Raw genomic sequence first — 25,621 nt, 5'->3', positions numbered from 1 at the left:
AAAGACACATTATTTCAGGTTAAGGGGCAAAATAAGACTACAACTTTATTGGTTACAGCATGTGAGTAGTATTGGCTTAGGCATTGGATAAAACAGCAATACATGACTCCACCTCGCTCAGCAGGGAGTCATTTCAGGGTTAACAATCAGTGGGAGGAGCTTGTTGATGCAAATACAACTGGAAGCTTCCCCATGAGGTCACTGGGGGTCGTGCCATGGCCCTAGCCACCAGCAGGGCATCGGACAGGATCCACGACCACCGGATTCCTTTAACAGAATACCCCAAAGGGGAGGGGGAGATGATGGCCCATACCCGATCCTCCAACACAGCACACCAATTCCAATGCCTAACCAACAACTTCGGCTTCTGCAATGAGACTCCCAAGGCAAACACACTGCAATCTGTTCTGGGGTTCCCCTAACCCCTGGGGCAGATCTGGGTATGGTGCATAGCATGCACGGGGGGAGCAGAGGAGGGAAAATCTCATTGTGCAAGTCGAAATCATTTCATTCATACAGTTGCTTAGTTTGGAATCTAGTTCAATACAGTGGTACCTCAGGTTACAGACGCTTCAAGTTACAGACTCCGCTAACCCAGAAATAGTACCTCGGGTTAAGAACTTTGCTTCAGGATGAGAACAGAAATCGTGCTCCGGCGGCGTGGAGGCAGCAGGAGGCCCCATTAGCTAAAGTGGTACCTCAGGTTAAGAACAGTTTCAGGTTAAGAACGGACCTCCAGAACAAATTAAGTTCTTAACCCGAGGTACCACTGTACAGCAGAAAACCAAAAGGTTCCAAATGCTCGTAAGACAGAAGCTCCTACTCTTGCATGGTGCCTTTAATCGTGAAGGCTATGAGCAGGTAGTAGCTTGAGTAATGGAGTGGTGTTGGAGAGCATCGCTGCAGCTTACCTGGAGTTGAGCTGCTGCAAGGGCAGGAATGCATGTATTGGCTCTGCCAGTGCATTTGCACCACATTCACCCCACCATTATGCTCCCCTATCCTAGCCCCATAAAATGCCAGTGTTGGGAGGGAGGCTCCACCACACTAAGGCTGGGCAATCTCTGGTTTTCAACATCATGATATATCCCCCCAGCTAAACATTGCAATATCATGACATCTGATATAAGGATGGAGCCATGTAGAGGCAACGGCTGCCTTCAGAGTTTTCCCTGCATTGCGATTTTTGCCTGCTCCTGCTCAGGCAATTTGCTGCTCCCTGCAGGAGGCGGGGAAAGCTGAGCCAGCAAGTGTTAACAGGGGCTGCAAGAATCAGGAGAAGCATTGTGGTTTTTGCATAGCACACAAACACACACGTATGCATCATGTTTTGCAATATATTGCCAGGTCAAAAATTATGCAACCGATATCACGATATGGACTTCTAACCGGTTTTGGACAATACATCACCCAGCCCTATACTACAACACACAGGACACGACTGGCTATTGTGGCCATGTGTACTATTTTACAGAGGAGAATCTTGTATTTGAAATGCTCTCTGGCCCAAGTCCTGTGTAAAGATACAACACTATACGAAGGGAGAGCAGAGGCCTTGAATTAATCACTTTGGTAATAGGCACACAGATCACCCGGAAGTAGTCTTCTCCACTGTGGTGATTTGTACTGTACTTCTACTGAAATTAAGTTAAAGCAGTTATTTATAAATGTCCACCTATACATCTAAATTAGCAGGTGCACAATGTCTGGAAATCTGCATCCCATCTGTGAGCTCTATTTCCTCTCTTTCTCTCTTTGGCTATGCATAAGTGGCCATCCTAATTAAGCTTATTATCTGTTGACAAAACTGTCATTCCGAAATTGTCTAATCTAAGCCAAGGAGCCATTCCACACAAAGACACTGACCCTCTTGAGTTAGTGGCTCCATGCCCACTATTGCCAACTATGGAAAGGGAGCAATGCCTCCTAATATTGTCAAGAGCAGCTAGTTGCTGGCATGGATGGGGTGGACTTTATGCAAGTGGAAGGATCTTTCTGCTTGTATCTTGCACCTTTGGATCCAACCGCTTGTTTCTATTCAGTTATTATGGGTAATACTCCCTCCAGTGTGAAAAGGGGGGGGGGGAGTCGGTTTATTCCTGCTCTTTGCTTCCTCTGCTTAATCAATAGGTTCTCTTACGGATCAGCTATCCTTTTATGGTTGGAGGCCATAAGAGGTTTCCTCCAACTCCATCAAAACATTTTCTTTAGGAGCCTTTGACAAGGCACACTGGGAAAACCTTAGGATACCAGCAAATCTTTTTTAACAGCGAGCCAATTATTTGGGCATTTCTTAAGTACAGTTTTACCTCTAGTTGCGGACTTAATCCTTTCCTGGGTGCCGTTTGCATCCCAAAAAGTCCGCAACTAGAGCACCTCTTTCGCGCACATGCGCAGCGCAATTGAGCGCTTCTGTGCATGTGCAAAGCGCGCAGATCAGATCACTTCTGCGCATGTGCGGGTGGCGAACCCAGAAGTAAACACTTCTGGGTTTGCCACATTTGTAAACTGAAAGTCCGTAAGAAGAGCAGAACGCAACACGAGGTATGACTGTATTGGGAACATTATGCATTTTCACACAGCTTCTAAGTGGCATAGCTTTCATTTGATGTTGAATCTTTCTTCCATGCCTGGCATAATGTCTACTGTATCCATTGGGTGAGAAACTGACACAGAAACCAATTGCCTGTTACATTTTCCCACACCTTTGTCTTCAGTTATTGCTACATAACTCAATTTGTAGTCCTCGTGCAGTTTCCCGAGAGGGGGACTGTGAAGTCCTCCTCTGGAACACAAGCATGGGCTGGATACCTGTGACTCTGACAAATAACTCTGATTGTCCAGACCCCATTAGGCTGCCACACCTTTCCATTAGCGAACATTCCTCCTCCTCTTGAAAGCACATAATTGGACCACAAAAGCTAAACACTTAACTCATGCAAAGGAATGCATGCAGACCCCGATGGGGGTTTGTTAAGTTTATTTTGTGTCTTCATTTCCCTTGCATACCATTGGATACAGGAAATTTGTCTTCTCGTTCCTATTTCACTGTTCAGATAGAGGATGGCTGGAGAAGCAATGTGGTTTTTTTTTCAAATGGAGAGGCACAGTTTGCTTTATGTTACTCATTCCTTCCCTGACAGAGGACCTTGTGCCTTTAACAGGAACATGACAAGATGAAATTCAGCAGATCCAGCTCCTCTCACTTCTGCCCTGAATTTCCTGCCAATTAATTTTACTGTATGAAAAAGTTGGCCATGCCAATGGACTGCATCTCATACATACATCTCCTCCATGGAGTTCTGCTCTTGGAGAAGGTGACTTTTGCCAATTGCCTCCAGCACAACTTTCCACCCTGTTCTGGAAGTTTACGGGCCCCTTCAGAACAGCGAAATGGAAGGTGAAATCTGGATCAAGCCCAGTATCAACCAGATGTAACTAGAATTCAACATGCCACAGAACAGGGGTAGAGGAACTGTGAGCTGCCAGATACTGTTGGACTCCAACTCCTATCCGCCTCAATCAGCATAGCCAGTGGTCAGGGATGGGAGCTGTGGTCTAGCAATACTTTCCTACTCCTGCCTTAGCAAGTATACTGACTGACATAGGAAGCACAGTGCGGCCCATGAGCACCTTGTCTCTGTTAGCTGAGCATGGTCAAACACTGCAGGAGCAAACAGAGACTCCCTATGGGCCCAGACACCAATTCCCTGGCTCATTGGCCTTCCAGGACCAGGAAGGAAATGCAGGCATTTTGGGCCAGACAACAGGCACTTTTGAGCTTGGGCATCAAGTAGCCCAGGAGAACCAGCCCCACTTCGCTCCTTGCTGGCTGCACTCCTTCAGAATGGGCAACTCACTGCTGAGGCCAGCACCTGCGAGGCTGGACTAATGTATGATTCCTCTCTCTCTCCTGCTTCCGCTTTCTGTATCCCACACCCATTTGACCATGACTTCCCTGACGGGTATCTTATCCTCAGTTCCACAAATTGTGTGGGCTTAGATATACAGTATGGCTTCCCACCTGGCTTATGAGTTCCATTCCTTGCTGCCTCATCTGCTTCAGGTCAGCGGTGGCCTTGCTGGCCAAAAGACTCTGACTCTGAAAGGGTGTGTGATGAAACCCATCACATTTGAGGCAACTTATAACGCTGGGTGCTATTTGTGACAATTCAGAAATCCCTTATCACTACTCTAAGGTATGCCTAGTTATTATCATTTTTATTTTGTTTATGCATTTTTACAACTTATATATACACCATACAATATTCACCATTCTAGTTACAGGTAGGTAGCTGTGTTGGTCTGCCGTAGTCGACACAAAATGTAAAAAAAAATTCTTCCAGTAGCACCTTAGAGACCAACTAAGTTTGTTATTGGTATGAGCTTTCGTGTGTGTGTACTATCTGAAGAAGTGTGCATGCACACGAAAGCTCATGTATGTCCCACAGAGGACCTTATGGTCTTCAAATAAAAACTTATTGGAGATCCCAGGCCACAGGAAGGTTAGGCTGGCCTCGACCAGAGCCAGGGCTTTTTCAGTCGTCGCCCCGATCTGGTGGAATGCTCTGTCCTAAGAGACTAGGGCTCTGTGGAACTTGACATCTTTCTGCAGGGCCTGCAAGATGGAGCTGTTCCACCAGGCCTTTGGCCAAGGCACAGTCTGACCCCCTCTCTCCTTCTGTAATCCCCATAGAACTCTAGCCCAATGGTTGCCATTAATATGATTCTGAATTGATTTTATAATGTATTTTAATTAATTGACTGTGTGATTTTATGTACACTGTGCTATTTTTACTTGTTGTTAGCTGCTCTGAGCCTGACTTTGGCTGGGGAGGGTGAGATATAAATTATTATTATTATTATTATTATTATTATTATTATTATTATTCCCTCTAGGATACTCTTCAAAACATTTCCACTCATCTCTTATCCATGACTCATTCTAATTTCTTAGTTTCGCAGTAAAAGTTACTAATTCTCTGTATTCTATCAATTTATTCTGCCAAATTTCTTTCGTGGGTTTCTCTTTTCCTTTCCATTTTTTCACATATATCACTCTAGCTGAAGCAGTCGCATATAAAAAGAGACTGAGCGCCTCTTTCGGAATATCATCACTTGTTATCTCTAATAGAAATGCCTCAGGTCTTTGGGGAAATGAGACCTTAAGGATCTTTTTTAATTCTGTATGAATCATCTCCCAGTATTCTCTAGCATATTTACACAATCACCATCTACCTCTTGGCACTTCCAGCATAGATTTGACCCTTTTCTGTACATTTTCACCAGTTTGCTGGGTGTCAAGTACCACCGGTACATCATCTTTTTGTAAATTTTCCTTAATAAGGTAGCAGGCAGAGAAGTTCATAGTTTGGTATGCCTAATTATTTTTACGGATTTCCTTGATGTTTTATGTATATAGTCTATTGCTTTTATAGGTTTAGAAGCAATTTATGATTCAGAAGGCTGTTGTGACAATGCCATGATTTCTATCTCTCCTGCCCTTCATACAATTTATGACACATTGTTGTGATCAGACTAAGTATTGTCGGTTGAACGAAAAGGTTTGTTCACAGAAGTTCAAACTCTCTCTGCACACACACACACAGAGAGAGAGAGAGAGAGAGAGAGAGAGAGAGAGAGAGAGATTTTAAGTAGGCTAAGAATCTCTGGTTTAAATATAATTGGTGCCTCACATTAGACAATTCAAGTGTTAAGCATACCTTAGGTCTCTTTGATCTTAACTTTGATCTTTTGCTGGATTTTTATCCTTTAGTGCCTAGAAAAAATTCTTAAGCAATAGGAAAAATGACAGCTTCACTTAGCCATTGTTCCCAATTGTTTTATCCCAGAGAAAGCAGCCACGGTAATGAAACTGTTTATGAAAAGCCTTTAAACTACTCAGATGTTTCATGACCCTTGGAATCTGGATGCTTGGTGAATCCTACAGAAATGTTTTCTCTAGGGCGGCTACATACGCACTCGCCAAATGGAAGAAATTAATCAGCAGAATAGAGGATACAGGATTGCATAGGCTGATTTATACATATAGATGCTGATTTAAACACAATTACTATCTTGCAATAGTGGGGAAGACTGCCAAATATGTAACTCTAACAGTTCCCTCAGATCAGACTCCAGCCTCAGGACTAGAAAGTAGCCAATGTAACACCAATTTTAGAAAAAGGATTGGGGGGGGTCCCTGAAATTACAGGACAGTTAGCTTAACGTCTGTCCCAGGAAATCTGGTGGAAAGGCTTGTTAAAGATAAACAAGCATATAGAAAGCATAACAAAGCATATAGAAGAACAAGCCATACTGAAGTAAAGTCAGCATGGCTTTTGCAAAGGAAAGTCCTATTAGAATTATTTGAGAATGTCAACGTGTATATAGATAGAAGCAGTTCAGTTGACACATTGTATTTGCACTTTCAAAAAGCTTTTGACAAAGTATCTTAGAATATGTACAGTTTCCATCTAATATATAAATCTGACCTTTCCCCCACAATTTATCAAATGTGTATATATAAGAATACAAATGGGCATACATTCATTGAAAACACATACTGCTTCTCATACAGTTAAAAAGGAGGGGGGGAGTAAAAAGAAAACAAAATGCCGTATCCCATTATTTCATAGACAATAACTTAATCCATGTTTGCTGGAAGTTTATTTATATTCCAATAGTGTATAAACGTTGGCAAGTCTTCCACAAATGCCTGACATAACCTTGTTTCTTCCTTGCCTGAATGCAATTATCACAGTTAATTTACTTAGAATCATAATATTTCAAACTTTTGAAAGTCATCTATCTATTCTTGGCTTCCAATCGTTCCTCCAATATTTGCTGTTAATATGTCTGTGTCACCAGCATCGTTAGTTTTAGTTCGCAACATCTCGGATCATTCCACAATACCAGCTGTGGTATGCAGGGAAGCACAACTTCAAAAAGATTTTTGACAATGTTCTGGGGAAGGATGGGACCAGGACCTGCCCAAAGTCTTAGATAATACTAACAGCACAATGCAAACCACATCTACAAAGAAGTAAGTCTGAGTAGAATTCAATAGAATTCAATGGCCCTTAACTCCCAGGGGTTAGGATTGCAGTGTAAATTTCCCCCATAAATGTACTGGTTCCAATTAGCAGCTGGGCTAATTTCAAGGTGCTGGTTTCAGCGTACAGTGGACGCTCAGGTTGTGAATGTGATTTGTGCGGGAAGCACATTCGCAACCTGCAACATCCGCAACTTGCAGCACTGCGCATGCGCAAAGCGCAATTTAGCACTTCTGCGTATATGCAAGCAGTACCTGTTCCAGTACTTCCAGGTTCGGTGCGGTCTGCAACCCAAAATCACACAACCTGAAGCATCTGTAACCTGAGGTATGACTGTATAAAGCCCTATACAACTTGGGACCAGGATATCTGAATGAACATTTTGCCCCATATATACTGAATTGAGAGGCTCCTGAAGATACCATCTCACCAGGAAGTCCATTGCAAACAATGCAGCAATTGGGCCTCTAGTGTTATGGCAGCTGCCCTCTGCCTTAGTCCAACACTGCACAGGTTTTAGTGGTGTATTCCATTGTATAATTAGAATTTTAAAAAATCTTAGCACTGAAAGAGTGATAAGGACAATCCTCTTTCACATTCATGCATTTCCATTGTTTGTGGCTGTATGTGGCAATTTCTGAGAAGGTATCACCAAGGAGCAAAAATATTAACGCTATCATTCAGCTATGAAAGCAGCCCACACATGCATGTTATAAATCACCTGGAGGCAGAGGCTTTTTATATTCAAGTGTATCTGCTCACCCTCCCCTGCAACGCACTCTTTTGTTGAAAAAGAAACAAACATGCCACTTCAACCAGGTTTTTGATTGGTTTTTGTTTGTCAAAAAAGGTGAGTAACCATGGAGAACAGTTAAATGACAAAAAACAGTTGGACTTCAGTCCCTCATCCTTATAATTTGGCAGCCTAAAAAGCAAGGGGTGCTTTAAAAAATAAATAAAATGGAGGGGTTCATTGCTGAAAACATTAGGTTGGTAGCATTTAGAGAGGTGACTGGACCCTTGGATGAGAAGAGAATCAAAGGGGTTCTAGAGGAGGAGATTGTGGAGCAGCTGAATGAGTCCCTCAGATCAGCCTCCATACTTGAGAACTGGAAAGCAACCCATGCAACAAAGCTACTGGTTGAAAGGGGATCCTGGAAAACACTGGCCAGTTAGCTTATAGTCAGCAAACTTTTTCAGCAGGGGGCCGGTCCACTGTCCCTCAGACCTTGGGGGTGGGGGCAGACAATATTCTGAGAGAAAAAAAATAAACAAATTCCTATGCCCCACAAATAATCCTGAGATGCATTTTAAATAAAAGGACACATTCTACTCATGTAAAAACACGCTGATTCCTGGACTGTCCGTGGGCCAGATTTAGAAGGCGATTGGGCCAGATCCAGCCCTCGGGCCTTAGTTTGCCTACCCATGTTATAGTGTGTCCCACAAAGGTACAGTGGTACCTTGGGTTAAGTACTTAATTCGTTCCAGAGGTCCGTTCTTAACCTGAAACTGTTCTTAACCTGAAGCACCATTTTAGCTAATGGGGCCTCCTGCTGCCTGAAGCAAATTTCTTAATCCGAGGTACTATTTCTGGGTTAGCGGAGTCTGTAACCTGAAGCGTCTGTAACCTGAAGTGTATGTAACCCGAGGTACCACTGTATTGTTAAAGATAAAATAGGTAGAGCTGGTTAGGTTGATATGGTGTATGCTTCTGACAAGGTAGCTCCTGAGTAAGCTTAGCAGCCATGAAGCAAGAGTGGAGGTCCTCCTGCGGATCATGAATTAGTTAAGTGGCAGGGAGCAGGGAGCAGGCATAAATGGAGAGTTCTCTAAATGGAGATATGTAGAAAGTGGAGTCCCCAAAGCATGGGCTTGTGGAGGAGCAAACCAGGGTTTTCTGTTGCATAATGTGTGAAATCACCCCATATCAATCCCATGTAGAATCATTTCCAAATATCATGGTTTCGGGTAGCCTTTAGCATATTCCTCAGAGACGGCTCTACTGCTACTTTTCTTTAGTTTCATTGTTAAACAAGGCAGAAAAGCAGGGAGAAAAAGGCTGAAGGCAGGTGCTTTGTAATGCCACAGCAATCAGTTTGACACACCAAATAGCTCAACTCCTTGATGTTCCTCAGAGACTGTGACCTCTAAAGGCACATCGGCAAGGTCTGATGTTAAGACCGAGAATCCCAGGCACGATAACATAAGGATCTGTTTGGATTTTTCTATTAGTCTCATTTTTCTACTTTGTCGTCTCAGTTTTTCCTACAACGTAACACCAAAGTGGTCAAACAAGGCATCACCCAGTGTGTGGCTCTCTGCATGTTAAAAAAATACAATGAATACTGGGAGAATTCTCGTACTTCATCTCTCCCCTTGCAGAGATACATGTAATTTATATATGCATAGTTGCAGGGCTTCTATTTCCCATGGACAAGATGCAAGAGTTCTTTTTGGGGATGTGAGCGAATGTGCAAGCACAAGCAAGTTCACAAATGTTGTAATGTGTGACACCCTTCCTCAGCTCACTGCTCTCACATTCAAGTGTGTGAATATGTTGAGAGTACCGACACCCCTCCAGGTCTTTCTCCTATCTCAAAACTTAACATAATGAATTGGTTTAATATTCCATTATCAAGGTATCTAGACATTCACATCTCAAGGCAATTTCATGTAGGGTTGCCAACTTGAATAAAATATTTGGGGGTAGGGGATGCAGATAAGCCCTGCCCCATCGATCACATGACACAGTGCACACACACCATTTGAATGGCAACGACCGTCAAGTGGAAGAGGGGAGGCGGCCCTCTCATATATTTTATTGGTGGGACTGTTGACCCCTCAGCCCCTCTGGGTTGGTTCCTATGTTTTCATGAATGGCACGGTTTGCATTTTATGGGTTTGAAAAGCAAATGCAGAACGAAAACGACTAGACTGAAAAGAGCATCCTTCTGTTTTCTGCTCTGCATTAAGGGCACTCACACTTGCACACACTGAGGGTGGTGTTCAACATTGCACTCTTATGCATGTTCCATCTGCATAAGCCTTGCGGCTTTCCAGATGGACAAATTGAGTCTTTGTCCAAGAATGGACCACAAGGGTCATCTATTCCAACCCCCTGCAATGCAGGAATATTTTGCCCAACATGGAGCTCAAACTCACAACCCTGAGCTTAAGAGTCCAATGCTCTACTGACTGGGCTATCCAGTCACTGATCCCCACTCTCCTCCCAAGGGGGCGTGAGGTGGCGACAAGAGGAGCAAAAGCCCTCTTGCAGAAGTGGAAGTCCCTGTGTAGCCAAATGGGCGGGGTATTTTTTTAAAAAAACTATTATTATTATTATTATTAGGCGTGTTGGGAGAATCCCACCCAAAAAAAACCACAACAGGAGCTCAAAGGCATGCTTAATATTATGTGAGAAAATGCCTTTACTTACACAGAAGATGGGGGGATGTTGAAATCAAATTTTTTTACATACCCTTGTACTCACTCTTTCAGTACATTAATTCTGAGACTGTCTGATACCACCAGCTCTGGAGGCTTATCTGAAATGCATGTTTCCCTTACTGGATTCTGGGAGAATTTTTTAAGAACAGGATTTCATGTTCAACCCACACTTGAAAATAAAGTTTAAAAACGCTGTGCTTTGGAAAAAAGATTAAACAGCACTAAGAATTTATAGGCTATGGATCTTAACCTAAGCAAAAAGCAGACCAACAATAAAATATTTCTGGAGCACAATTGTACTCCCACACTTGCAGTGCCTGGAGAAAAACTTCAGAAACAGCTTAACTGACAATGGATTGTATCCAATGCTTTAGGATTTAAGATTATGTTTGTACCACCACTGTTGTCACATTTCATTTTACTTTCTGCCTCTTGCTGCCTGGAATTCATTTCCCCCTGTTTTCTGCATATAGTTTTTCCGTAATTGTGGGCTTCCTTTCTCTTCCCCACACCCTGGCTGCTGAATGAGTACAGTCACAGTTATAGACTTCACAATTTTCTGGTGGGTGTTAAGTCATTTGGAGGGTAAATCTGTCTGCATTCTAGGATGCTGTAGAGTGGAATGAAAGCAAACTTTGACCAAGAAATCTGGTCAATGATATGAGCAGGCCTCAATGTCGGGGGGGGGGTGGTTAAAAGGGGGGGTGTGGTTAAAAGTTTATTCCTGAATGCAGGAATAAACCAAAAAGATGAAGTTCTCAAAAAGTTCCAAACTGGGCATGTTTCAGAAACTAGTGTTTGCTTCCCCAGGGGCAATCAACTCCTTACAGGCAGTGTCCATGCAACACAGAAAGCTGAACTATGGTTTACTGGGATCGGACTAGTTTGTAGACTCTTGGAGAGAGAGAGCCACTTCATTCCTTCCCCCTCTTTTTTACTCCCACACCGCATGGAACTAAGACAATGTTTGGCTTAGCATGTCATCTAGACCTGGGTTTGCAGTTAAGAGCTCTCGTCGCTAACCACCAGCTGAAGCCAAGAATAGGGATGGTGGGAAATTCTGGTGAAAACAGAAAAGGAAATTGCAGGTGTTCCCTTATTCAAGGATGGTGAGAGTGAGATTGGGTGAGTGGTTGTGTGGCAAGGTCCTGACACCCCCCCACACACACAAGGTATCAATGGCTGTATGAATGGGTGCATTTTATGCTAATTAGGATTATTTATATTGATATTGCTGATATGGATATGAATATCATTTATCTATTTTAATGTAAATCATTGGACATTGTTTTTATTGTATTGTGTGTGCATGTGTGCATTTTGTCTATAAACTGCTTCAAGATCCACAGATAATAAGCAGTCTATAAATGGAAATAAAAAAGTAATAAGTACATAAAAAGCAGGAAGTTGCTCATTAAAAGGAGCATGTGATAGATACATTTGGTATGGAATTGCCAAACTGATTACATAGTTTTCTGGTGCAGCTCACAGGAAACTGAAGTCTGGGTACAGTCTAAGAAAGTGGCAAAAGTTCATTTTCTTCCCTCTTACTAACAACGGAGCCTCAAAAGTCAGAAAAAGGACACTTGGAAGTATCTAGGTTAGTGCTAAAGGTAAAGGTAAAGGTACCCCTGCCCGTACGGGCCAGTCTTGCCAGACTCTGGGGTTGTGCGCCCATCTCACTCAAGAGGCCAGGGGCCAGCGCTGTCCGGAGACACTTCCGGGTCACGTGGCCAGCGTGACATCGCTGCTCTGGCGAGCCAGAGCTGCACACGGAAACGCCGTTTACCTTCCCGCTAGAAAGCGGTCCCTATTTATCTACTTGCACCCGAAGGTGCTTTCGAACTGCTAGGTTGGCAGGCGCTGGGACCGAGCAGCGGGAGCGCACCCCGCCGCGGGGATTCGAACCGCCGACCTTTCGATCGGCAAGCCCTAGGCACTGAGGCTTTTACCCACAGCGCCACCCGCGTCCCGGGTGCTACACCCAGTTAAAGTTGCTGACTGCCGGTTTGGGGTTTTTTTTTTAAAAAAAGAAAACTTAGGATAGTTCACAGCATTGTGCTCCATCATCAAAAGATTTATTTCACTGAGGTTCCAGTATATAAAAATTAAGCCTGCTGCTAAAAATAAGCATCTCCTTTTACTGCTTAGATGCTCCTTTATCTTACTCTGAACCTGCATCCACAGAGACAGGTGAGCCAAAATGAAAGATCTGAAAAGCATCTGCGTTCTAAATAAACAAAATGAAGCAAACACAAAAGAAGACCAGAAGTGCACTTTAGACGTTTCAACAGGAGAGAACGCATTTGTTTCAAAGCAACTCCACACAAGGTAAACCAAGTATTGTATCTATCCCTCTGGTAAATGATTCGCAATTTATTCCGCAAACCGCAGGATGTGGGACAGAGTTTGACAAAGAATATGTTAAACTCTGCTAAATGAACTGAATGTTTCCTATCTGTATGGAGTGCATTGCCTTTGCTGCTAAAAACCACAAAGCAGCATCAAATCAAAGGAAGCTTTCTTGCAGTATAGTCCTAGGTATATTTACTTTCACTTTGTTCAGTTGGGCTTAATCTCAGAAAATTATACATAGGATTCCAGCCTTAAACTCAATGGGTGGCATTAATAACGTCCACCTGCTTATGCAATAGAGATCTGATACAACCAGGCTTCTAGTTTCTCTTCTTCCTCCTCCAGCACCCTATATATCCCCAAAAGCTGCTGTGGAGGGCCCCCAATCCACCAGAATTTTCAGGGGGATGTAAGGGACAGCCTGGGAAAGAGGAAGAAGAAGCCCAGTTGTATGAGCAGACGTCTCCTCACTCCACGTTGGCTCTCATTCTATTGTGATTGCTGTCATAGTCCAATTCTACTAGTGCTAGTGGGAAAATAATGAATTTACATCAGTGTAAGGATCTAGTCTTTATTTAAAGAGTTCTGAGCCACCTTTCAGTGTAGGTCGCATTGCCCTCAAAAAACGCCATAGCAAAATTACAAAACCATCAAATTACACCTCGAGAACAATTAATCCACAGCAGAGCAATTAATAAAATGCAGATCAAAATACAAATGTCGTAAGAATTGTCCTTTTAAAAAGGCAATCATGGGGCTAAGCTTCTTTTTCCTGTGGAGTGCATTCCACAAATACCCAACTTAGCAGCATTTTATATCCTGCCGCCTAAACACCAAAAGAGAAAGGCAAACCAGCGGCCATAAATACAACTGGCCCCAGTGTAACCCTCCGTCTTCTAGACATCAGGCTGCTGGTGGCCTTTGAGATGGATGGGGTCATGGTCTGAGATGGCCATTAGAAGGCACCTGGCTGTCATTTCCTAACCTGCTGCTTACTGAAGGGAGGCTGGATGCAAACTCTAGCAGCTGCCGTTTCTGAAAGTTAGCTCTGTGCTGCTAAAGATAAGTTGTTTTGCAATGGTTTCCTGTGAGCTCCTATAACCCATCAGTGATTCAACTATATTCCATCTGGATGCTTTTCTCTGTTTGACCCAGATTTTATACAGATGCCAGCAGCATCTTGTCCAGTCTGTTGCTGACAACAGAGACATTGACACATCTGAGTGAGCTAGAACCTTAGGATGGGGGAAATGTTGCAGAGAAATTAAAAAGGGAAGCATTTCTGTCTCTGACTCTCTTATCTTCATTTTGTGCTGTTTATTAACTTATTCTGTTCATTTGTCTTTTGATGTTCTATTTTGTCTTTTTTAATGCAAATAAATGGCCAAAAGGCTAGCTTTTTATATGGTTCTGGATTGGCATAGTTTTAACAAAGATATGTTTTGAAAGGAAAGGAAATATTTAAAATTGAAGGTGGAGGTTTAATGAGTACAATATTAGGCATTTATATTGTTAATTATATTCATAAAAGCTTTGACAGAGCTAAAAATTATTTGCTCTCCTGTGTTTTTAATGTTATGCAAGAGTCTGTTGTGATATATTGTAAATTAGGTGTTATCTGTGCCCTAACTGGATTTGGCACACAATGTTAAGGTCCCTGCCCGTCCCCCCTGCAGTTTAGCATCTATATGAAGCTGCTGGGAGCAGTGGTGTAGCGTGGGTTGTCAGCACCCGGGGCAAGGCAAGTAATTTGCACCCCCTAACCCGTGGATTTGAGTCCCCTAACCCTAACCCCCAGATGTTGCGCCCAGTGCGGCCTGCACCCCCCACGCTACGCCACTGGTTGGGAGTGGTCACTGGAGAATTAGAGATGAGAAGTTACCAGTATGTGGATGGCACCCAGTTTCTCTATAACATGGAGGGCTGGATAAGGACAAATTAGCTAAAACTGGAGAGACCAATAGGGGGGAGACATATTTTATTGCAGGTGGGACAGACAAAGGCAACTGGTTTTGCTGCTATTACCTTTAAAGTCCTGTGACATTATTTTAGCTGCCCAGATTTTAATTTGATGGTCATATCATGTTGCATTTGGTGTTCCCATGAATTTCCATATTACATTTCCTAAGTCTCATAGGAACTGCATGATTTGTCATACAATATAACTGCTTACCCATAGTATATTCGAGGCAACTCATCCAGATAGAGTAACCTTCAGTGATTACAGTGGTACCTCGGGTTACAGACGCTTCAGGCTACAGACTCCGCTAACCCAGAAATAGTGCTTCAGGTTAAGAACTTTGCTTCAGGATGAGAACAGAAATCGTGTTCTGGCAGCGCGGCAGCAGCAGGAGGCCCCATTAGCTAAAGTGGTGCTTCATGTTAAAAACAGTTTCAGGTTAAGAACGGACCTCCAGAATGAATTAAATTCTTAACCTGAGGTACCACTGTACTTAAGTGCAGAAAAATGCTTTGAAAGTCCTGTAGATATTTTCAGAACAAATGCCACACGATCAAGGAATGCCAGAATGTTAGCAATTCGTCTAATCTACCATTGTGTTATTTACCAACTTTAGAAAAGAAGAAAGGCACCTGAAAACACTATGAGAAGGTGTATGGCTGGTGTTGAAAGTGAGAAATGTAGCTCTGCCTTTATGAAATGCAAATTTGGAAACAATTCACCAGCATTTCCATCCACTCTGCAGTGCAGCAAGGCGAGACTAGAAGTAGGCATGGAGATGGAAGGGTCATTTCTAAATCACATCCCAATTGTCAGAAGAGAATTGCTGCACTGAATGTGTGTGTCAAAGAACGCCAAAAAAGCTTTCTATATTGACTGGAGATGATAATGCCGAAACTTTATCCCAAATAATCTTCGACCATGTCTACAGATCCTCATATAGATTCTATTAGACTAACATAAAATGAAGCTCTTTACATTTCATACAAGGGCAGAAGACACTGAAACTCTGCAAACTAATAAATTGTTTGAAGCAATCTTATTTTTCACTGGCAAAAAATGCCACATATGGGTTGCTGTTGAAATGACTTAAAATCAAAGCAGACAGTGGAAATCGTGGACAAATTAGGGATCATTCAGCTGTACTGTACAATGGTTTCTAGTAGGAAAGCCAGCATAACTGCACTCAATAACTTAGGCAGTGTAGGGAAGAGAACCAGAAAAGATGCTGGAAATCTGTGATCAGAATCTATTTTAAGAGTAGCTGAGGTGCGACTAGTTTGGGGAAGCGGCTTAACTCTTTCTGTGCTAGTTATTTCCCCAGTCTAAATCCCACCACCTCCCGAAGCTGCTATACAAATGGCATATTGGAGGGGGGAATTGTAGATGGGAAAAATGGTGGAGGGAGATATTTTGTTGTTGTTGTGGTTATTTATTACTTATACCCTGCCCTTCTGGCTGGGCCTCCCCAGCCACTCTGGGCGGCTTCCAAAAAAATATTAAAAACACAATACAGTAATACCTCTGCGAACGTCCGCACTGTCGACCGTCCATTTTGCCGAATGTCTGCAGCAAACACGGAAGTACCGGAATGGGTTACTTCCAGGTTTGCCGCTCACACATGCACAGAAGCCCCAAATTGCGCATGCGCAGAATCACAAACTGCTCTGCGCATGTGCATAGAGCGGCACTTTGTCGAGCATCCCTTTCATGGAGCGTCCGGGGCTCTGGAACGGATCCCAGATTCAAAACAAGATACCATTGTAAAAGATCAAATATTAAAACTTCCCTAAACAGGGCTGCCTTCAGGTGTCTTCTAAAAGTCAGTTAAAGTCATAGGTTATGAACACTGCAGGTTGCGAGTTTTTGGGTTGCCGACTGTGCCAAACCCGGAAGTACCGGAACGGGTTACTTCCGGGTTTCAGCTCTCGCGCATGCGCAGAAATGCAAAATGACGTCACATGCATGTGCAGAAGCACTTAATTGCTCCACGCGCGTGCGCAGACATGGCGCTTCAGACTACGAACGCTGCAGGTTGCGAACATGCCTCCCACACGGATCATGTTCGCAACCGAAGGTATGACTGTAGTTGTTTATTTCCTTGACATCTGGTGGGAGGGTGTTCCACAAGGTGGGCACTACTGCTGAGAAGGCTCTGGTTCCTTGAGCTATGTGGATATTGCACAAGTACCAGGATGGTCTGAGACAGTCTAAATGCAAAAGTAATTGATATATACTTCTCGCAGTGAGGGGACCGCCAGAAGGCCCTTGGAGCTGGACCTCAGTATCAGGGCTGAACGATGGGGATGGAGATGCTCCTTCGGGTATACTGGGCAGAGGCTAAGGTTACTCCTTCTACCTTCGCCACTCTAACCACCCCTTCCCTCAAAGCTACTAAGAGAAAATATGAGAGGCTTGATCTGTTCCAGGCCTGGGACTCTCCACTTCTTCTTGTTCCTTAAGGTCATTCATTACATTTTAAGCTATATTTTTATTTCAGGCACTGATTTCCAATATGCAACATCCCTAAAGTGCTTTTCAAATCAGTGAAAGGGTATAGGAGACTTCCAGGATGCAACTCATGGCAGTGTATGTAGGGTTCCCAGTCTCTCATCTAAACTCTGGCTGAACCTACCTCCACTTAGCTTCAGAAAAATGGTTGAATTATGTAACCACAAGACCAACTCCAGATTAATCTGTGACGATTGGCAGCACTGTCACCATTTCCTTCCTCTGCTCCAGCCATTTGAACCAGTGTGTGATGGAATGTGACAAGTGAGTTTATCTTATTTAATTTAGAAAACAGGTCAGCATAAACAATATCCCAATGCTCGTCTTGAGTGGCAGTAAAGCCCTGAGCAGTACTTAATGAATTGTGCATACAAAAATGGTGTCGCATTTCCCTTACGACGGCAGCCTCAGTTGGGGATGTGGAAATATAACATTTCTGCAAAGCAAGAAAAGAAAAGAACACCTTGAAAAAGATAGGGTGTAGATTCTCATCTCGTATCGATCTAACATCTGCTTCTGAATCATGCAAGCCTTTGAGCTGCACAAGCTCTTTGAGCAAATGGTCAGATATTAATTCTGCTTTGCTCAAAATCTTGCAGTAATTTGCAAAGAGTACGGAATAATGCTACCTGCAATATAAACTATTAGTGTCCCTATCACAGACAGACAGGAACAATGGCCAGACTCTCTTTTTTTGGCAGAACTACTCCCTTTAAGATTTTCTGAAGGCAAGGATACTGTACATTAATCTTAAAAGCAAATGTACTTTTATATGGTAAGTGCAAAGAATGCAGTTTATGTCATTGCATCAGAATTGACCTGCTACAAGCTTTTCTTGATCTTTTACTTCTATGGGGGAAAAACACCCAAAAGGCAAAACAGGAAACAGCTGGCCATCAGTCAAGCAGAGAGATGCTCAAAAGTGTGACATCAAATTTATACAATTATATACCAAATTCAAGGGATGCGGGAGGCGCTGTGGGTTAAACCACAGAGCCTAGGACTTGTCAATTAGAAGGTCAGCAGTTCAAATCCCCGCAACGGGGTGCACTCCCGTTGCTCGGTCCCTGCTCCTGCCAACCTAGCAGTTCGAAAGCACATCAAAGTGCAAGTAGGTAAATAGGTACCACTCTGGTGGGAAGGCAAACGGTGTTTCCGTGCACTGCTCTGGTTTGCCAGAAGCGGCTTAGTCATGCTGGCCACATGACCCGGAAGCTGTACGCCGATCCCTCGGCCAATAAAGCGAGATGAGCGCCACAACCTCAGAGTCGGCCACGACTAGACCTAATGGTCAGGGGTCCCTTTACCCTTTATCTTTATACCAGATTAACACATAACACAAAGCCCAACCAAGACTTAGCATGAATGAGAAAACATGCAGGTTTCCAGAGTGGAGGTTGTGGCCAACCCAGGCTAAGGTATGGTTTGGCTTAGCGTTACATCTAAACCCATGCTATTGGTTTTTCTCATTCTAGAACAGTGTTTCCCAAACTCAAGTCTCCAGCTGTTTTTGGACTACAATTTCCATCATCCCTGGCCACTGCTAGCTAGGGGTGATGGGAGCTGTAGTCCAAAAAAATAGTTGGAGACCCAAGTCTGGGAAACACTGCTCTATACAAAACACATGGTGTAACTAAGGTTTAGTCTTGGTTTACCATTCATGGTCTGAGGGGAGGCAGACCATAAGTGTGGATTTGGACATAACTCTTAAGATAAACCAAGGATGAATCCTGGGTAGTACTGCAGGAGCAGCACAATTGTGGAAAGCATGCAACAGCTGTGACCTTCACTTTGGGAACCCACTCATTTGCACAAGGCCATAGTTTGGCATATAGCCTTACATGCAGACTGGGCCACAAATATCATGTGATGTTACAATTAAAGGATTGACCTTGCATCTTTGAAAACCAACATTTCTTATACTAGGAAGAGAACCTAGCTACTAAAAGAGAATTGCAATTTATTTCCAAAGGGTTTGCCTTCTGCCAAAGATTGCACTTATTTCAACGTTCAGATTATGCTACTAACAGGCACAAGTTGAAGTGCGCACCTAAAATGTAATGAGTAGAGCCACCAAAATCCAAAGCCATTATTTTACATTGTTCAAGTTATTTCACGGGGTAATCAATTCACATATAGCTTTATAAAATAAGTGTGCTGATTGCATCTGGTATTTCAGAAGACAAATCCACAGTCCTAAAGGAAATGTGCTTGCCTGCCTGTCTAGACTTCCTGAGCAGAGCAAGCATAATGAAATGCTAGAGCATTCCACCTGTGAAAAAGGTCTTTCTGTAGTATTCGCAGCCAGTTGTTTAATCATCTCTCACACCATCTAAAAGACCTAATGGCTAAATGGCATCATGAAATATTCAAGGCATGGAGAGCACTAGAGAGACCTGAATTGAGGGTACTGCCAGCCAGCCAGCCAGCCAGCCAGCTCTCTCTGGTAGGGCATGAGCAATCATCTATATCCCATCATGCAAACTACCGCATGCATCTGTGCAAGGGAAAGCAAACATGCCCATCCCCGAGTGAGTGAAAGTAAACTAAGAGCAATCAAGAAGAAGTAGTGTACATATAAACTAAAGCAAATATTTGCTGAAACAGAAAAGACAGGAAGCATTCTGCCAATGTACCAATTAGGGGCACTCCACTGATGGGTATTAAAGAGGCTAAAATGCATGGAGTTTCAAACCAGAGGGAAGAAAGGGGGGAAGCTACTAAGCCAATTGTCATTACTAAGGATGATGGGAAACTTCTTCTTCCATAGGACTCTTTATATTCTTCAAAGATTTCTCCCAGTGGAAAGAGGTATAACCCGGAATCCCCAGTAGAATTGATGGATTGATGTAGGTAAAAATGTCTAACCATCCTAAATGTGTTCAGTGTGCTCTCACATCCCCTTGGTAGGACAGTTATTTTGAGGCCAACAATTTTTCATTCAACCTAGCGTCCTGGAAATTAATTCAGTTACAATATTGACTGTACCTGTGGCAACTTCAGATTGTACGATGGACAGAAAAACTTAAAGTTGGAAAAGGTTCTCATGTATAATAACGGAGTGGCGGCATGTATACGATATACGATATCTTTATTGTCATTGTCCCATGCAGAACAATGAAATTGAAAAACTACATAAAACATTCAAAAACCCCTAAAAACTCTGAAACCCCATTTTAAAATACACTACACTATAGAGACCCCTTATGCTGCGTTTAGAACCAGAATTGCATTTGCGTAGAAACTGTTTTTCAGGCTGCTAGTCCTGGCCTTTATAACCCTATACATTTTTCTAGAAGGCAGAAGCTGAAAGACAGCATTTCCAGGGTGCGTACTATCCTGCGCTATCTCTGCCACTTTCTTATGGCACCTGACAGCATAGATTTGATCTAAGGTGGGAAGAGTGCACCCAATTATTCCATCAAATGAGTGGCAAAAGTTTGTTCCAGTCTACAATAAACCTGGTTCTGCAGGTTTTCAGCACAGAAGAGTTTCAGTGAGGAATGTTTCTCTGCCGAAAGTGTCTATTGTCTAGTAATTGTGCTATCAGAAGCTTTCCTCTGCAATTCAGATTTGCAACTTGCATGAAGGGATACAATTTTAACAGGAAATAACTTTTATGGTTATTCTTTTGTATTCTTAGACCATCCTCCAACCTATGTTTTCAAGGCAGTATTCAAAGAATACAGTAAAATATAACATAATAATGCAAAATTATACAATTTACAATTCAATTACGAAACAGAAACAATGCAGAAGTCACGGAAAATAGAAGCAGGCTAGTCACCTCTTCTGTCCCCAAAGTCCAGACAAAAAAAGGTCTTTCATAGACCTTTAAAAGATGTCAGTGAAGGGGGGACAAACGTATCTCCAATGGAAGGGAGTTTCATAACTGGGATGCCATCACTGAGAAGGCCCTGCTACAAGTCACTGTGGAATGTATCTCAGTTATAAAGGGAACATACGACGAGCTTGCTAAATCAGGCCAATCACCCATCTAAGACAGCATCCTGATGACTGTGGGAAGCCTGCAAACAGGACATTAACACAACAGCCACCTGTGATTCCCATAAACTAGTGATCAGAGACATAATGCCTCTGACAGTGAAGATAGAACATTGCCATTGCAGCTAGCAGCCATCAATACCCCTCTCCTCCATGGTTTGGCCTGATCCTCTTTTAAAGCCATCTAAGTTGATGGCAATCACTGCCCCATGTGGGAGTGAGTTCCATAGTTTAACTATGCCCTCATCATGCCTTCCTTTATCAAAAGGATAAATGGGCATGCAGTTCTTTTTTAAAAAATAAAGTTAAGCAATCAGACAGATGACTTGATTCACAAGGACACGATCGTTAACTGTTCCATTCTTCAATGTCTTGCTGTGTATGATTCCCATGCAAGTTACCCTGATAGAATTATACTCACCTAAAGCCTAGATTCTGGGACGCAGGTGGCGCTGTGGGTTAAAGCCTCAGCGCCTAGGACTTGCCTAGGTCGGCGGTTCGAATCCCTGCGGCGGGGTGCGCTCCCGCTGCTCGGTCCCAGCGCCTGCCAACCTAGCAGTTCGAAAGCACCTCCGGGTGCAAGTAGATAAATAGAGACCGCTTACCAGCGGGAAGGTAAACGGCGTTTCCGTGTGCGGCTCTGGCTCGCCAGAGCAGCGATGTCACGCTGGCCACGTGACCCGGAAGTGTCTCCGGACAGCGCTGGCCCCTGGCCTCTTGAGTGAGATGGGCGCACAACCCCAGAGTCTGTCAAGACTGGCCCGTACGGGCAGGGGTACCTTTGCCTTTACCTTTAAAGCCTAGATTCTAGCTCTTCCTCCCTCACAGAAACACAACAACCTTAAAGACTCAAAGCATGAGAAACCGAAATATTTGTAGCACAAACAGGAATGCAACCTATGGGTAATGAATGAAGCACTTTTCTCAAAACAGATCGTATTTTTTCTTCAACATTTCCCATCTGGTATACCTTATCCATATTCTTAACACAATGTTTACATCTTCTGCAGCCTGCAAAATAAGTGTGCTGGGTAACTCAGGGTAGCCAATTCTAATCTGCAATCAGCTTCTTGCAAATAAAAGAAAAAGAATGCAGTTCACTTACTTAATACTAATCAAGTTTAACCATTCTCACCATCAATCAGCATCAGTTTTATCACTGACTGCAATCCAATTAAAATACCATTATCTCAATAATCAGATGGAAATTGCTATGATGGAATGTGCTTTCTATAATAAATGTTTCATAGAATAACATGAAAGGGAAAGAATGAAGTTCCTTTGCCTGAATATGTCTTTCCAAATCAATCCGCAGATAACCCTCCTAAGCTTAGCATAAAGAAAGCTCTGGTTTAAAAAGAGTAGCAGCCGTGGACAGCAGTTTCTTAAGCTGGGATGGAATGAGAGACAAAGTTGTCTCAGTGTGTATTTGAAAACAAACTTCACTAGTTCACAATACCCAAAATAATAAGTGAGCCAAAACGCAGCCACCTTTCAAAATTTTGCAGTGCAGTTCTCCAGCCAAGTAATGTGTATAAAAATAATAAAGTCTGCATAACAATATACACTGTCTGTGAAGGAAATATGCAAAAATGCATTTCATTAGGGGAAATTGCTTACAAACAGTGGCATAGCGAGGGTTGCCAAAGCCCAGGGCAAGGAAAGCATTATGCCTCCTAAGGCAAGCATTGCTCCCCCAACTGGCACCTCCATGCAGCACTGCTGCCACTGGACAGAGCAGCAGCGGAACATGTGTGCTTGCCTCCTCCACCCTGGGCACTGCCACTGCCACCACTCTCACTGTCTGCCTGCTTCCCCCACCGGCGGGTGATGCTGCATAGCCAAGGGATGCAAGACCCATCCTCTCCCAGCTCCTGCTTAGCGTGCTTCTCAGGTGAGGTGGAGGGGGCAGGGAGTGCCTCCATTCGGGATGGCAGCTGCAGAGGTGTGCCCATAAAAAAATGTGCTGGTTTTCATGCTGATGTGACACCAGGCAGCCTTTCAACTGTACATAACTGGAGAAGGTGATATATGGGGTGGCTGAGCCATGCATCTCTTCACTGAGAGCAAGTGGTGCTGTGGTCTAAACCACTGAACCTCTTGGGCTTGCTGATCAGAAGGTTGGTAGTTCAAATCTGCATGAAGGGGTGAGCTTCCGTTGCTCTGTCCCAGCTTCTGCCAACCTAGCAGTTCGAAAGCACACCAGTGCAAGTAGATAAACAGGTACTGCTGTGGCGGGAAGGTAAACAGCATTTCCGTGCGTTCTGGCACTCATCACAGTGTCCCGTTGCACCAGAAGTGGTTTAGTCATGCTGGCCGCATGACCTGGAAAGCTGTCTGTGGACAAAACGCTGGCTCTCTCAGCCTGGAAAGCGAGATGAGCACCACATCCCATAGTCGCCTTTGACTGGACTTAACTGTCCAGTGGTCCTTCATAAAGGGATCTTGAGCCTTAATCTGAAGGAAATATCCACATTGTATTGAAGTTTTCCTGCTTTAATTTATTCTGTTTGCACCTAATTGAGTGCGTACTTCAATTCAACAGGGCATAATGAAATGATTAACTCTGTTTACTGCCAACATGATTTTGAAAACAAATAAGTAGTCTTTCCACTGGCAGGTATAAAAAATGGCACATAACGCTGTGGTGATTCTCACACGTCTCCGTCAAAACATACTAACAAACAGGTTAATTAATTAGGCCAAAGAATTCCATGCTGTATTTGAAGCTATAATAAAGGAATGTCTCAACAAAATAGGTTACGCTCATTGCACGGTGCCAATTATAGTTGCAAAGCTATACCCTTGTAAAGCCTTTTTCTGGCTTTTAATCAGATTTCATGGCTTTCTCCTATCTTCCTTGTATCTGAAGCAACAGTTCCAACACTATTAAAATATATTACCACAGAAAGCAGCCCATACTGTCTCACCAGAAATGATGCAGAGCTAAAACAAAACCCCACAACCAGAAAGTGTATTTGATTCTTCCGTCTGAGAGATTATTTCAAAGCATTAGCAGAATGCAACCATATCGCGTAAACCATGGCAAACATTGTACACCAATTGCCTTGTGCCAATTTTCTGCCACAGACTTGGGAGCTCAATTATATCTGTCTTCAAGTAAATATATACACATACTAGCTGCCCACGCAACCATTGCACAACACAATACAGAAGATGTGCCAGAATACCTTTAAGCCATCATTTATGTACCTGCAGTCTAGGAGGTGTGGAAAATGCTGCTCGTTATGTACTGCATTGCTCCCTGTCTAATTCTACCAGGGAGATTCCTTTTTTTAAAAAAAAATGTAGGTAGAAAATCTGTTATTTCTTGATGGGTTGGGATAATTACACTACATATAAGGTTTTAACATTTGCCCTCACAGTTCAGACAAGATTTCACAGTGCAACATGGGGCCTTGTAGACTGGGAATTGCCTATGTTAAAACATGCTGGTGCTATTTTTGTGATCAGCAATGGTTTCTTGTTAATAAATCTGACTGGCTGGATGAAGTGACAGCTACTTGCCACTTTCAAGGGTTGTAGAGAATAACTCAGAGGAGCCAAACACAGAGAAGAGAACAGGCCTCAATCTTCACCTCTTGAGTATCCTCCCTTTTGTCTGAGGCTTCATTCCATGGCATACCTCAGGATTTCTCCATGTTACATTCACAATCATATTTCTAGTATATGATTTTCTTTACTCTTATACACAAACACAAACTTCAGTTTGGAGATTTCTTTACTTTAGAATATGCTTCCCACAAAACCTCTTATGGCAATTCTTTAATTCTATCCTTCAAAGTGCTGATGTTGCTGTTTGCATTTCTCTTTTTGCAACAGCGGACTCTTCTTAGTGCTGAGCGAATGTTTGTGGGTGAGGGAAGAATGCACTAAATATATGCACAGCCCACCCCACCCCCGTCTTCACAAATTTCTGAGCATATACAAAAAAAGAAGTTTAAGGAAGAAGGTTTGAGGCACATTTGCTGGATACCAAAGTTATGAAGAAGCAGAAACTATCTCCATTACAGATTTTAACAGTCATTCCCTCTTGCTAGGAAACTCTGGAATCTATGGTTATTTGTGCAAGGCCAAGGATTCTCAATCCTGGGAATTGTAGCATAGAAAGGGTGTTGAGAATTTATTTGAGCAGTGCTACAGTTCTCAGGGTCTCCTAGGAACACTGGCATATCAACAGACATTGGATTTTTTACATCCCCACCTTACCCGCCAATTTGACACATTTTTTATATCATGCTTCATTGTAATTGACTCCACGGTA

The 25,621-nt window shown here is 43.1% G+C and overlaps 1 protein-coding gene and 1 long non-coding RNA gene across 6 annotated transcripts in view; one reads left to right on the top strand and one right to left on the bottom strand.

Moving 5' to 3' along the window:
- KCNH1 (potassium voltage-gated channel subfamily H member 1) overlaps positions 1-25,621 on the bottom strand; it is a 218,021-nt gene that overhangs the window by 71,568 nt on the left and 120,832 nt on the right. The window lies entirely within an intron of this gene.
- Positions 1-25,621, top strand: part of LOC310842209 — an 84,233-nt gene that overhangs the window by 44,303 nt on the left and 14,309 nt on the right. The window lies entirely within an intron of this gene.

This window comes from Podarcis gaigeae (assembly GCF_964106915.1).
Source record: "Podarcis gaigeae genome assembly, chromosome: 3".
Taxonomy (NCBI): Eukaryota; Metazoa; Chordata; class Lepidosauria; order Squamata; family Lacertidae; genus Podarcis; species Podarcis gaigeae.
The sequence above is the reverse complement of the archived record's forward strand: the minus strand, read 5'-3'. Positions and strand labels throughout refer to the sequence as shown.